Below are 15,804 nucleotides of genomic sequence, written 5' to 3' on the forward strand. Positions count from 1 at the left end.
TACTGCCTTCACGGTTTACCATCTTCCATCATTTCAGACCGTGATAAAATATTTCTAAGTACTCTATGGCAAGAATTGTTCAAGCTCACGGATGTCCAGCTGAAGATGAGCTCCGCATACCATCCACAAACGGATGGCCAAACAGAGCGCGTGAATCAATATATGGAAACTTTTCTCCGCTGTTTTGTTCATGCTACTCCAGTCAAATGGTTTGAGTGGCTTCATCTTGCTGAGTTTTGGTATAACTCTAGTTGGCACTCGGCACTGGATTGTTCACCATTTGAAGTCCTCTATGGCTATTCTCCTCGATATTTTGGCATTGATGCTATTGACGCATGTCCATCTGTTGAGCTCACTGACTGGCTGGAAGACAAACTGGTCATGCAAAACTTGATCAAGCAGCATCTGTTACGTGCTCAGCGTCGTATGAAAGACCAAGCTGACAAAAAGAGATCAGAAAGAACTTTTCAGATTGGTGATTGGGTCTATCTCAAGTTGCAACCGTATGTCCAGTCTTCTGTGGCACCTCGTGCAAATCAAAAGCTGTCGTTCAAGTTCTTTGGTCCTTTCCAGATTGCAGCTCGAGTTGGTTCAGTAGCATACCGGCTCCTTCTTCCACCAACTTCATAGATCCATCCAGTTTTCCATGTATCACAATTAAAGCAAGCATTACCAGTTAAGCATCAAGTGGCTGAACTTCCATTCTCGTTGACTGGATTCCAGGTTCCTGAACAAGTCCTTCAGCGCCATGTTTCTTCCAGCGATTCCTCTGCTGTGGTTCTACAGGGTCTCATCAAATGGTCTGGACTTCATCCATCATTAGCTACATGGGAAGATCTCGAGCCTCTCAAGCAATGGTTCCCCAACGCTCCTGCTTGGGGTCAAGCAGGTCCTAAAGGAAGAGGGAGTGTCACGGTAGCTCCTACTGTACTGGCAGTGCCTGAAGACGGCCCATCAGCGATGCATCGTTCGACAACAGCATAGAGGAAGAGTGAGCGTGTTAAGCTTCCAAATACTCGTACTACTGGGCCTCAATGAGCTTGATTCCTAGGTCTAGAAGCAGCTGTGTTGCTGGAACCGCCACCGGTGAACCGGATGTATATATGGGAACCATACGCTCACAGAAGGAAACAACATGTATGAACCGAACAGACCAATCTACAATCATTCATCTGAACTCAATCCCATGCTCTGCTTCTTCTTCCTAAGTCTGTCCTCCTTTTTCCCTTCCCTTGCTTAGTTATCCTAACAAAGGCGCGATGGTTGAGCCTGCCATTTCTGCGATGGCCAGGAGCATCAGCAACCTTGCTGCTCAGGAAACTACGCTTCTCTGTGGAGTCACCCTCGAAGCCAGTTCTTGAAAGATGAGCTGCAGTGGCTGTAGTGCTTCCTCAAAGACGCCGACACCAAGCAGAGATCCGGGAATCAGAGTGCCGCTGTCTGGGTTAGCCAGATCAGAGACGCCGTGTATGAAGCCGAGAACGTCATCCAAGTCTTGGACTACATGGAGAAGAGGAACAGGATCTGGAAGGGCTTCACCGGTGCCATTTCAAGGTACGCTGGCTTACCAAGTGACCTGATTACCCTCCACAATCTGAAAGTGCGAACCGTTTGAGAATTCTTGATTTGGGTAACGCCGAGGTAGGATACAATTGGAAGGGTTAGTGCGCAACCTAAATCTAAAATGGGTCTCCAACACAATATCTATAAGTCTCCAATAGAGTATTTATATGAAAGACCTATTTTAAGTGCCAGGAGAGGTATAACATAAATCTGAATATCCTCTCTCTTGAAGACGCATTTGCAGAAAGGTTGTCTTTTGGATTTTGTTGTTGAAGAAGACAAAAATAGGTATTGAACACTTTGCCTGTAGCGTTATCCAAAAACGAATGAGTCTTGCATTTTGGGTCGCTGTTGTCGGGACCAATCTTATGTGGTGGGTGATGGGTCTCCACAAGATTACGATTTTATACCTCAAAATGCACATGACGTTACTGTTGTCGGCTTCGAGGATGAGCAGAACGAAGTAGTTGAAAATTTAATTGAAATGGATAACAAGCTTAGTGCCGTCTCCATAGTTGGAATGGGTGGAGCAGGAAAAACTACACTTGCCAGAAAAGTCTGCACTTCAGATAAAATCAAACAACACTTCGATAGAATTGCTTGGGTGACTGTATCTCAGAAGTTTAAGGGTGTCAATTTATTGAAGGATGTTATGAAACAAATCATGGAGGGTACATACATGGGCAGAGAAATTGGTGAGATGCAAGAGTATGAACTGGGAAAGAAGATACGAGACTTTCTTACACATCATATTGAAATGCCAACCTATGTTCGCAAACTAAACCTCTTGGATGATGAAAGAAGCTGGGAACTTTTTAGCAGCAAAGCTTTACCACCATACAAAAAGTCCTTGATACATAACATGGATGAGTTCGAAGAACTAGGGAGAAAGCTTGCAAAGGAATGTAGGGGGGGGCTATCTATCAAAGAATTTGACTGCAGGAGTATGGTCGGATATACTATCAGATTGGACATTTGCTATAGATGGACACATAATGAGAGACGTACTTGCTCGAAGTTACAATGACTTGCCAAATCACTATATAAAATCTTGCTTCCTCTGTCTTGCGATCTTCCCTGAGGATTACTCCATATCCGTTTCAGATCTTATCGACTTGTGGATAGCAGAAGGCTTCATTGAAAGTACACCAAAGCACAAAATGGAAGAAACAGCACGCAGGTACGTAACTGAGCTAGCTCAAAGAAGCTTGGTTCAAGTTGTTAGTCAAAGCAAGGTCTGTGGATTCATGATACTTTGCGTGATTGGTGTGTAGAAGAAGCAAGATATGTTGGTTTCATTGATGTCATCGACAACACTACAGGTTAGGCTTCCGCTCCATTCTTTTTGTATATAGTTCTTTCATTTGAAAGTACTTGATAACTTCTGCCTCCTTACTGACCTGTTGCGTACTCCGAAAATTGCAGTCCATGTTGGTGAATCATCATCCAATACTGTGGTATCCTATCGTTCATCTTTTCAAAACTACTATGATGGTAATGGTAACGTGTTCCCAGCAACACCTAATCTCCGAGCTCTAGTTGGCTTTGAACTTTCATCATTCTCCTTGCCTAAGTTGAAGTTCTTAAGAGTTCTCCATGTAGAAAAATCGAACCTAATGAATTTCCATAGGGCAGTCATTGGGTGTATCCACCAAAGGCATCTCAGGTTGAAAGAGTGTACAGAGGTCACTCTCCCTTCTACCATTGGACTATAGATATGGAGAAAATTCCTTATTTGACACTGGAAAAATAAGTCGTTCCTTTGTTGGTCCTAAAATTTTCTTCATTCCCTATTTGACACTCACTTCATTTTTTATCCCTAATTTGATACTACCGTCCATTTTGTTAGCTTCTCCTGTTAGTAACCATGGGCCACGCTGTCAGATAATATCTTTTGGGTCCAAATTACCCTCCTTCCTCTCCCGTTTCTCTTCTCTCATAGGTCTCCCGTTCCTTCTCATTTTCTCTCTAGTGTGTCTCTGCTCCAACCCTAGACAAAACCGGCGCGACAGATTGAGGCGGCGGCCGGCCGTCGGCTCCCTCGAGCGAGGCGGGATGGCTACGGCGAGCCCCCCTGCCCCGGCGGGGCACGGCGGCTGCAAGGAGCCCCTCCCCCTCCCCTCGGCGGGGCGCGGAGGCTGCACAGAGCCACCCTAGGTGGGGCGTGGAGGCTGCTGCGAGCCAGGGCACCGAGGGTGCAGGTAGCTTGCACGAGCAATGCAGAAAAGTTCAGTAGCTTGCATGAACTGCTAGTGTTAGGTTCAGTATACCTTGTGCAACTTTTAGTGGAACAAGTGATGAATTAGGTGTTGTCCAAGTAAAGGATTGGTGGTGGTGTTTTGTGGATCTTCTAGGGAGAATGTAGTGATAGTGTGTGGATATCTAGTAAACTGAATATAGAAATGGTTGAAAATATTTTCGATGAAATGATAAGCAAGAGCTATAAACCTGATCTCTATACGTATCGTGTTCTTATTGATGGGTCATGCAAGGCAGAGATGAATATCTATCCTAAGTTCGTAATAACTCAGAGATGAATGCTATATTGAATTGAAGCCATGTTTGTTTAATTCAAAATGCAGGGAGCACGCTCGGGCGGGCTTCAGGGGGCCATGGAGGGTCTAATAATGATGGCACAAAGCCAGACTGGGTCCTTGAAGGGTGAGTGCTTAATGCCTTCGATTTATCTAAGCAGTGCAAAAGTTATGTGCAAGTAGCAGTGTTGATTCCTTAGATTGTTCTTTTCATTTGCAGGATGGATCCAAATTCAACATATTTGTTAGAAATTAGACTGTTTGGCAACAAAAAGAGAGTTAGAAAGAATTTTAGATGTTTCTGTTTTGATATGACTGTTGATTCAGATTTGATTTGACAAACTATAAGGATTTACTTGAAAAGATTGTAGAGAAGTACCCGCTGGTTATTTGGAAGTTGCTCATCTTCAGCACTATGATCATGGTACGAAAGAATTCCTTGAAGTTCATTCTGACCAAGATTTGTTGTCTATGTTTGAGAAAAATTCAAAGACAAAGGTTGTCGACATGTTCATTTCTTAATGTGATCCCTCTGAACCATTTAAGCCCATCAAAGAGTGGCATAGTGATGTGCAAATGCAGGATGCAGCCAAGAATATTGCAGAAGATGAGGATAGGTACCTTTGCAACCTAGTACGAGAGAATGAGCATGTAGGTGTTGATGAGGAGGTCATGTACTTAGAGAAGACACCTTGTGAAGATACAAATATGGATATGATTATGCATAAGGATCAGGACAAAGAAAAGGATGAGAGTGAGGAAGAGAAAAAGGAAAATGGAACCTAATAAAAAGAAAACCACCATTCCTATGCTACCACTTGATAGCCCTGCAGTGGGCACAAGAAGCAAAAGGGTGGATCATGCTAGCCCTGCAATGACCAAAAGAAGCAAAAGAAGGCTCAGCCTGTGATCCTCATGTATCTGTGAACTTGCATGTGAATTTGAACTCCTGTGAACTTGCATGTGAATTTGAACTCCTATGAACTTGCATGTATATGTGAACCGTTATGTTTTTGAAGTTAATGTGGTGTCGGTCTGTGAACTTGCTATATCATGTGCCATTATCATGCTGTATAAATGTTGAAATAAATGTTGTATAAATGTGTTAAAATGATGTTGTATAATGTTGAAAAAAAGAAAAAATGGCTTGCCAGCTTCTGCAAACTAGCCACCACCAAAAAAAAAGAAAATAAAAAAAGCGGCAAAGCAAATTTGAGAGGAAAAAAATTTACGCCCGCTTCTGATGCATGCGCCCAGCTGTAAAAAAAGACTAGCCATTCAGCGATGCATGCATGCAACAGCGCCTCTGCATGTGCTGCATGCATGCGCCCAACGCCCGATGCATGCATGGCGCTAGCGCCAGCGTCTGCATGCGTCTAGGGGCAAAAATGTCTTTTTAATAGCCAGTTAACACCGTTAGCTAATGGATTTGACGGTAGTGTTAAATTAGGGATGAAAGTTGAAGTGAGTGTCAAATAGGGAACGGAAAAAATTTCAGGGTAAAAAAAAGGAATGACTCATTTTCCTAATGTCAAATAAGAAATTTTCTGATAGATATATGGGGCACAGACTTGGAATCAGTAGTGCCATAACTCTATATGGGACATCCCTACCCTAAGGCATGTTTACCTCGAGAGGGGATTTTCTGCACCGAGGAACCATCCACAGAAAGAGCTTCAGTCCTTACATCTACGTATCCCTCGCGAGGACAGCAAAACTTTCCAGAGTGATTACATGGTGTTGTTTTTGGGCCAAATTATTAGCCCACTAGATCATCGGCTCAGGTGAGTCAACCACTCACCAGTTTTGTCGACCACGGTCGAGCACGACAGACGATGTATGTCGGTGTTTCGAGTAAACACCAACTAGTAAATTTGTATTTGTTGCGCGTTGGGCCTGGATGGTGTGCTAAAAGACACAAGCTTTATACCAGTTCAGGCAAAATGTCCCTACATCTAGTTTGCTGCTGCTGCTCGTGTTATTAGCACTGAAAGGTTCATAGTAGGGGGTACAAACGGTCGAGAGAGGGACAGGTCCCAAGTCTTTGATGAAAAGGTTGAAAGAGCGCTGAGAGCTTGGTTGCTGCTTAGCTGTGTGTTATGTGATGCGTGGTGTGTTGAATTGACCCATCCCCTTAGTGGGATGTCCTGCCCTCCCTTTTATAGATCAAGAGGGAGCAGGGACTACAGATGGGAGAAAGAAGAAAAACCAGAGGCAAAGAAGATCCTTCGAAGGTGCCGGGTCTCCCTTTTCCTTTGAGCCTGCCCTGCTAACACGACAGATGGTGCCAGGGATAGCACGTTCGGTGATCCTGATAGGGTCGTGCTCTAGCTTTGTTCAGTAAGTGGTCACATCCCATCCCACCCCCACGGGCGGCACAACGCGCCAGAGCGCCGAGCCACGACCCTATGGGGAGCAGATGGAGTAGAGGCCTCATGTTCGCTATTGTAGATGACATGAGTTTCCTCCTAAACCATAGTGGTTGTCGTATGTTTTCGTCAGGATTCATGTCCGAGGGCAAATGTTGACACCCATAACACTATAGGACAAATATCGGCGCCCACAACACTGTTTGGGCTCTGACATACCTAGAAGGGCTTAAAGCGCATGTCTAGTCATATCCTAATGGTACTTTCATGTAGGCATGCAGGGTATGGTCCTCGGTATTACAGTTGACTTGAGTGTCCCACCTTATCCGCATGTGTAGTTATGAAGGAGTAGCGCATAGACATCGAGCGAGGCGGAGCCAGCCCTCGGACGTCGGGCGAGGAGGCGCCTGCCCTCAGACGTTAGGCGAGGCGAAGCCAGCCCTCAGTTGTCGGGCGAGGCAAAGTCCACCCCTAGACATCGGGCGAGGCGGAGCCTGTCCTTAGACGTTGGACGAGGCAGAGCCATCCCTTAGTCGTTAGGCGAGGCGGAGTCTACCCCTAGATGTCGGGCGAGGCAGAGTCTACCCCTAGATGTCGAGCAAGGCGGAGCTAGCCCTCAGACATTGGGCGAGGTGGAGCCTATCCTCAGATGTCGGGCAAAGCGAAGCTAGCCCTCAGTCGTCGGGTGAGGCAGAGTCTGCCCCTAGACGTCGGGCGAGGCGAAGTCTACCCCCAGATGTCAGGCGAGGCAGAGTCTAGCCCTTGGGAGTCGAGCGAGGCAGAGCTAGCCCTCATACGTTGGGCGAGGTAGAGTCCGCCCCCAGACATCAGGCGAGGCAGAGTCTAGCCCTCGGGGGTCGGGCGAGGCAGAGCCAACCTTCGGTCGTTTGGGCAAGAAGTGTAGTTGCGTTCTTGTCTATTCGGAAGCATCAATGTTTGATGGTTATTAGCTCCTCCTCTTTGGGTACCCCGGTATTCGGTCCCCGACAATGTCCGACCACACACTATGGTCAAAGGTAGATGAAGAGAGGGAGAACAGAGCACACACATAGTATAAGCACCAGCGTTGGTCGGAGCTCTGTATAGGAGATGGTAAATCTAAACTCTCTTTGTTGAGTTGAAGTGGCAAACTATATATACAACTCTGCTCATCTAGTCCTAGTATACCTGTCGTGCTATAACAATGACTAGATAACACAGTAGGGCTGACTCTGATGCCTGCCCCTGCATGTGGCAACAGTCCGATAGGTGAGCCATTCGGCGCCTACCTCTATAGTGGCTATAGTACCATAGCAGGGCAGCACCATCGTGGGTCGATATGCTTGTGGCACCGTGTGCCTAGGTTTTGGCCACTCACAGGCCCATCCTTCATCATAAGGCTACCTTGGGACGGTCATCGAAACCATTGATGGGCCAGCCCTCGAACTCCTAGGCCTAGGTGGGCCAGAGGAACACTTTTTTGACTCGTATCCTTTTGCTGGTAAAGAGTCTTGGTCTGCCCGAGAAGGTGAAACGTTCGACGCGACTTTGGTGGGAAAGGATAGGGATTGAGGGCGCATATCCCACGTGGTGACGTTGTGGCAAATCATGGCAGGCGCGGAGATCCAGGCGGACGGTTGCCTTCATCGCATCCGTCGCCCTTATAAAACCAAAGGGTTCGCACCTAGGGTTTCGTACATTGCCTCCTTGCCTTTGCATCTGCAACCTCCACCGCCAATCGTCTAAGCCTCCTGCATCCGCATCTCAGCCGCCGTCAAGTTCGCATCCATCCACCCCAATCATTAAATGGAGCCATGGTGTAGATCCAATGTCACCCTCCAGCGCCTAGAGGGCCTCGTTTGCCATGTCCTTCTTTGCGCACGGACCACCGCCAAGGATTCGCAGCTGCCTGGCAATGAGGACACGTCGCCGCCACCCGAAGGCTACGTTGTGTCCTTTGCTCACTTCCACAAGTGGGGATTCGCCACCCCCACCCACAAGTTCCTTCAGGGGTTGCTGCATTACTACAATGTGGAGCTACAACACCTTACTCCTAATGGGATCCAACACATTATGGCGTTCGTCGCCCTATGTGAGGGGTTCTTGGGGATTAGTCCCCACTTCGACCTATGGCAGCATTTCTTCGCCGTCACCCTCTTGAAGAAGCGGAGAAGAGACAAGAGCAGAACATGTTGATGGGATGCGCCGGCATCTAGCTCCGTAACAACTGGGTCAACGAGTACATGTCGATGTGTCTGTTAACCTCCAACAAGGGGTGGCATTCGAATTGGTTCTACGTTAGGAACGACGTGGATGCCCCCTTGCCGGAGTTCACTGGGTGCCTCATTGAAGAGGTCCCAGAATCATGGAGGAAGTGGGGGGTTCTAGAGAAAGACAAGAAGAAAATCTAGGACCATCTCACCGCCATCTGAATTATGAAGGAGAGGGGCATGAAGGGGTCAGGGATCATTAGCGCCTACCAAACGCAGAGAGTGGCACCACTGATGAGGCACATGCTTCTCCTACACATGATGGCACCCGGAACGTCACTCGATGGGACGGCGCTAGCCGAGGGAGCGCTCTCCCCCTCCGAAGTGGCACAGCGCATTAGGGAGGCGATGGAGCCTTCATGGGACGATGCTGGTGCCATTCTTGATTTGTTGTATCCAGTGCCGGGGCATCCCCCAATGCGGTCGGAACCAGGGTACATTGACTTCGTAAGTTCTCTTTCCCTGTGCCTTCTTTTTAACTGAACTCCCGACCCCTTGATGCTGATATTGAGATAGGGGGACTAGCCGAGGAGACTCATCTTTATGGATCGCCAGGGCCCGCTGCCGAAGGACCTACTCATGGCGGCGGCGAATCGCACCATGTCCAAGTGGCAGAAGAAGGCCAAGGAGGACGAGAGGAGGAAGAAGCAACGGAAGTTGTGGGCATGGGAGCGAGGAGAGGAGACAGACAGTGATGATGACAATGACGATGCGATGATGATGAGGATGACGAGGTAGTTTCCGACATTGAGTGGGATGACCCGGCGAGCGAGGATACGCTGACAGGTATCCACTCGTCCGCGTAGGGCCCTTTCCCGTTCCACACAGGGGGAAAGCGCATCCGCGGGGCAAACGGAGATGGACCAAACCATCGGCCTGCCCTAGGAGATAGTAGGAGCGAGCAGGTCTACCGCTGTGCCCGAGGTGCTAGCGTAGGGGGGTGGCCCTATTGCTGTGCCTCAAGAGCTATCAGGCATAGGCAGATCTATCACCGCGCCCACGGTGTCAGTGGAGGAGGCGGCTCTGCTACTGCACCCCAAACGCAAGGGAGGCGGGTCCCTCTGGCCAGGAGCAAGGATGGGCTCAAAACAGTCCTACCCTAATGAGGCGGAGCAGGGGCCCCGGGGTTTGTCCCCTAAATGTCTCCACCGCCCAACAACGCCAACATAAGTCACCGGCTTTTCTGTTTTCTCTGTTTTTCTCTGTTTTCATCATGACTCACGCCTTTTGTTTCTTCTACAGCATCGAGAGATGGGTCAGACAAGGCACTTCTTTAGCACTGGTGCCCAAGAAGAGCGTCGCCATTTAGGCAAGGTGGGGGCCATCGCCTGACGTCGCTCCAGTTTCGGGTGAGAGTGGAGCCGGTGTCACAGCCTCATCGGCCGGTCAGGCACCGCCTGCGGACAGAGGCGGAGGTGGAGGTGATGGTGGCTATGAAGGATGGGTCATAGCCAAAAGCTATAGTGGCGGTGCTTGAGGCAGCAACATGCCCCATGCTACTGGCGGCCCAAGTGACGACACCCGTCGTGGGCAGAACAGAGGGGGTCATGGCCGAGGGACCCCCAGACACCATGGTGGTTATCGAGGAGACTGACAGGGAGTTGTCCCTAGTCCTAACATGGGGGGTAGTCACCCGCCCATGTGGGATGAGCCTCTACTCCGGTGGGGGAGTCCACAGGACCCGTCGTCGGAACTCTTCACCCTCGACGATGCTGCCGAGGGCATGGAGCGAGAGAGTCTCAACGAGGGGATCATGGCTGCGCTGGAAGCTCTGAACCAGGCCAAGGGTGCCCTATGAGACATCATTGTTCCCACTGCCCGAATATTCACTTAGTCTTGCCTCTCGCCCTCCTATTTCTTCATCTATTTTTGTGTTCTGACCACCGTCTTTTTTTAGTCTCTTATTGCTCACAGCCGGGAGAAATCCCTATTCCTTCGCGAACACAAGGAGGACTAGGACCACCTCATTGATGAGGCATGGCTACACCAGAATGTGACCACCCAGCTCAAACAGAGGGTGTCCGAGTTGACTCCCCTTGCCATGAAGGCTGACAATCTTCGATGGCGGGAGGTCGAGGCCTGTCGGGACGCAGAGGACGCCGAGAAGTCTTTTGACGAACTATCGGAGAGGGCATGTCGGGATGAGGAGGAGGCCGCTAGAGTGTGGAAGGAGTGGGGCGAGCTACTCTAATGGGATGCCGAGACCCGCCAGTGGAACATTGACTTCCTGGTCGAGGCCGAGAAGGAGCGGGATCTTAGGCTGGAAGCCAAGGAGAGGTCCGCGGACCTAGAGCAGAGGGCGAAACTAGATGCCAAGGTGGTTGCCCAACTTCGCAAGGAGCGAGACAAGCTATGCTAGACCGCAGAGAGGCTCCACTTAGAGTGTGGTGCGGCCCACGGGGAGCATGACTAGGTCGTCCGAGAGCGCGATGAGGCGCAACAGAGGATCAGGTCCCTCTAGGTCGAGCTTGGGACCACAAAAGCTTAGAAGCTAGAGGCTGAGGGCGCTACTACTAGACTGGCCATGGATCTCACCAAGGCGAGGAGTCTTCTTTAGGCGGAGAGCGATGAGCTCGATGTCCTAAAGGTTGCCCTTGGCATAGTTTGTGATGACCTACAAGTGGTGCAGGCAGAGGGGACCAGCTCGCTCATGGCCTATGCCATAGATATCACAGTGTGGGTGCGCTAGCTAGAGAAGGAAGCACTTTGCTCAGGGATCACCTAAGCCTTCGCCATCGCCTGCTCGCATTACGATGAAAGCATTGACTTGGAGGCAATGAGCCTCAGTTTCGCGCCTGGCTATGAAGCCTCTAAGCTAGATGAAATAGAAGCGGCGGTGACTCCTCTTACAAAAACCCTAGCGCGCAAAGTTGAAGACATGGTTCTCCCCTGGAGGGGGTAGTTAGTCGAATAGGTCTGATGGATATTATCTATAATCTGTGGACAAGTGTCGTCACTTTTGTATTTTGAAAACAGCTTCATAATTTCATTTCGTTTAAACAAATTCATAATTTCATTTCATTTGGTTGAACTTGCTTTCTTCCCTTTTTGCATTCAAAAAAGGGGCTCATGCAATCTAACCCTTCCATTCGTTAAGACCATAGGGCCCGAGGTGTGTAAGAGGGAAACTTCGATTATGTTGGTGAGCAAAGTTACCATAGCCGTCGGGGCGTGGGTTTTTTGCAGTCTGACCAGGCATGCTCGGTTATTCAATCCCACAAACCTTGCCACTAACCTTAATGTGAGGAAGAGGTCCGACACAGTGAATGTTTTGAAAAAGGGGGTATTTATATCTTTATCAGCCCCTGAGTGAGATCCGACCCCTTACGGTTGCTAGGGTCGAATGTCACTGGAGACCAAAGAGAGGATAGCAAAACTACTCTTGTATTCACACGTATCCCTTCCTTAGGATTTTAGCTATTGTTCTGTGACCATGCGTTCGGTCTCCTTACAAGTCCAACCTCCCTAGAGCCCCCGCGCGTGGTGGGGATTCAGTCAAGGGTCGGCTCATTTTTGTGACTGTTGCCCCGTCCATGGTTTTCGCAACTGGGGGGGGGGTTGAGACGACGTCACTTGCCTCGATGGTTCAAGTGACACGCTTAATGAGCTCGCTAACAGGGATGTTCAAACAAAATCCAGTCCCATCGCTCATGACAGGGTCGGCAAAGCCCTCGGGTGGCATTTCCGTTGCTCCTTAACCCGTCTTCCAATAGATTCCCCCTTAATGGGGATTCTATGGGCTCAACTAGAGGCTAGATCGAACAAAAAGGTTGAGATGACCCTATCCGTCTTTATGCGGGTTGGGCAAGGGCCATTGAGGCTCATCTGCATTTTCTCCCCTGGCTCTTGTTCGACGTGAGGTGGCCTCGGGCCAACCTTCGAACCTCCGTCTCTTAATCTAGGATCAAGCGGCTCAAGCCCCTAAGCCCCTTGGGGTCTGATAGGGGTTGGCCGTGTTTCATGCGTCACCCCATCCTTGGTTTCCACAATCGGAGGGGCTAAGCTAACGACACTTGCCTCAACGGCTCGAGTGTTGCACTCAATGAGCTCGCTAACGGGCATGTTCGAGTAGAATCTAGGTCCGTCATCCGCTGATGCGGTTGGTAGAGCCCTCATGTGGCATTACACTACTTCTTAACCCGCCTCTCGATAGATGCCTGAGCCATTTGATAGGCTAGGGTGGCCCATTGGCCTCTCCTTGATGGAGATTCTATGGGTTTAGCTTGATGTTAGAATTGAACGAGAAAGGTCAAGATGTCCCTATTCGCTTCTGAGCGGGGTCGGGCAAGGCCGTTGGGGCTCATCTCGGTTTTTCTCCCCTGGCTCTGTTTGACATGAGGTAGCCTCGAGCCCTTCATGGGCCGGCCTTTGAACCTCAGTCAGTTGCCGCTCGTATCAAATAAGGCGACAACTGCTTCGTAACGCGACGTGAAGCTTTGAGATGTAGCAATTGCATATGCAATGCTTGGATATATGGCATGAATGTAAGATATAATGGAAAAGAAGGCGAGGGTTGGTGATGTTACCTTAGTGGCATGAGTGATGGGGAGCTCTTACCAGATATGTCCATGCAGGGTTCAGATCCGACGTTTACGATGGGGCTACTGTAACCTGCACGAGCATCGCAATTTTTTGTTTCTGTCTCTCGACAACGATCCAGGCCATTCTATCGACTTGGGTGACCTAATAGTTTCTCCTTAAAGGAGATTCCCTAGGTAGACCCCTCCGAACCCTTCTCAAGAAGGCGGATGCTAAAGCTTGGGGTGCAGGGACAAAGAATTTGATCACACTGGTGAACAAAAACTCCATAGCCGCTGGGGCATAGGGTCTAGCCGTTCGACCAGTTTTACTCAAAGTTTACACCCGCACATCGTGCCTCTTGTTTTTAAATGTAAGAAGGGGTCGAGCGAAGAGAATGTCTAAATGAGTAGACACTCTCGGCACCCCCCGAGCGATGTCCACGCCCCTACCATTGCTGGGGTCGGAGGCTTGGTAGCGAAATTGATACGTAAAGTAAGTAAATAAGGGTGCTTATCTTTCGACAGCCATTTGGTTCCTCAACCCCGCCGCTTGGCATTCGCCTGGGCCATTCGATCGACTCAGGAGGCCCGTTGGTCTACCCTTGATGAAGGTTCCATCATTGGGCCCTTACAGGTCCTTCCTGGGAAGGCGGAGAGCCACCTGCATGCGGCTGCGCCTTGTTTCTCGTGCCTAGCGTGCGGTAGTGGTGGGCCATGCCTAGGCCATGTCCCGTTTGACCAGGCACCGTCTCGTTGAGCAAGGCGTGTCCCGTCGGTCAAGACACGTCCCATCAAATTCCCATCCGCATTGAATAGGGGAAGGGAGAGGTTTTTTCACCCCAACCCTTCGCCTTTCTCCAACTACTATGTCTCCTCCTTAAATAGGGGAAGGGAGAGGGTTCTCATCTCGTTCCTCCACCTATTCTTGAGCTGCTACCTCTCCTCCTTGTTCCTTCTCGCCGAGTTGCGTTCGTGCGTCATGGCAGTTCCTAAGTGAGGGAGGGTAAAGCGAGGGAGAGAAGAACTCATAGATCCGTTCATGAATCTAGAGCGCGATGTCGAGCTGAGGTCATCCAACATAGATGAGATGGTGCTGGCTGCCTTCGTTGAGACTTCTTCGGGAGATTCTATCCAAATCACCCGTGTATCCAATAATGTGACAAAGCTAGCGACGCATAGCACCCTCCAGCCCTTGGACATCGGGTGAGGCAGAGCCAGCCCTCGGATGTCGAGCAAGGCGAAGCCTATCCTTAGATGTCGGGTGAGGCGGAGCCAACCTTCAATCGTCGAGCGAGACGAAGTCTGCCCTCAGACATCGGGCGAGGCGGAGTATGCCCCCAGACGTTGGGCGAGGTGGAGTCCAGCCCTCAGGGGTTGGGTGAGGCAGAGCCAGCCCTCGGACATCGGGCAAGGCAGAGTCCGTCCCCAGACATTGGGCGAGGCGGAGTCTAGCCCTCGGGGGTCGGGCAAGGCGGAGCCAACCTTTGGTCGTTTGGGCAAGAAGTGTAGTTGCGTTCTTGTCTATTCGGAAGCATCAATGTTTCATGGTTATTAGCTCCTCCTCTTTGGGTACCCCGGTATTCGGTCCCCGATAATGTTCGACCACGCACTATGGTTAGAGATAGAAGAAGAGAGGGGAATAGAGCACACACATAGTACAAAGCACCAGCATTGGCCAGAGCTCTGTATAGGAGATGGCAAATCTGAACTCTCTTTGTTGAGTTGCAGTGGCAAACTATATATACAACTCTACTCATCTAGTCCTAGTATAGCTGCCCTGCTATAACAGTGACTAGATAACACAGTAGGGCTAACTTTGGCGCTTGCCATTGCATGTGGCTACAGTCTGTCAGGTGAGCCATTCGGTGCCTGCCTCTACAACGGCTATAGTACCACAATAGGGGACCTTTTCGTCGTTGCCTTCCCTTGCTATGTTCACACAAGGAAGTAGTAGATTATCTAACAATTCTTCCCATAATCCTACTGCTATCCTTTGTACCCCCTCCATGCTGATCATCTCCTTCAGCTCCATGAGTCGAAGACGTCCAAGTGGCTTGGTGAGGATGTCCATGAATTGCCGACTAGTTTTGACGAACTCGATGATGATCTGGCCTTCATCGACACAGTCCCTGAGGAAGTGGAACTTCACGTCGATGCGCTTGCTCTGGTCTTAGAGAACCGGATTCTTCATGAGGGTGATAGCAGGCTGGTTGTCCACCATCAATGCTAGTGGGTGAGCTTTCCCACCGGTCAGCTCGTCCAGTAGCCAATGTAACCACACAACTCAGCACGCCGCTGTGGCCGCCGCTACGTCCTCTGCCTCGCACGTAGATAGCGCTGCCACCTTCTGTTTCAGCGATAGCCATAAAATTGGAGCCAACCCGAGGAAGACGAGCACTTCAGAGGTGCTCCGCCGTCCGTCGATGTCCCCCGCCATGTCTACATTGCTGAACACAGTGAGCTATAGCCTACTCCCACCGGCCTTAGGGAAGATGATCCCCTAATCCACTGTTCCCTTGACATAGCGTAGTAGCCGCTTCACCGTAGCCTAGTGATCCTCTCTGTGATC

The 15,804-nt window shown here is 49.8% G+C and overlaps 1 pseudogene; it reads left to right on the forward strand.

The window, feature by feature from the left end:
• The first annotated feature begins 1,259 nt into the window (after window positions 1–1,259).
• On the forward strand, window positions 1,260–5,885 carry LOC136537104 (putative disease resistance RPP13-like protein 3; annotated as a pseudogene).
• The last annotated feature ends 9,919 nt before the right edge of the window (window positions 5,886–15,804 follow it).

The sequence above is a fragment of the Miscanthus floridulus genome, chromosome 2 (assembly GCF_019320115.1).
Source record: "Miscanthus floridulus cultivar M001 chromosome 2, ASM1932011v1, whole genome shotgun sequence".
NCBI lineage: Eukaryota > Viridiplantae > Streptophyta > Magnoliopsida > Poales > Poaceae > Miscanthus > Miscanthus floridulus.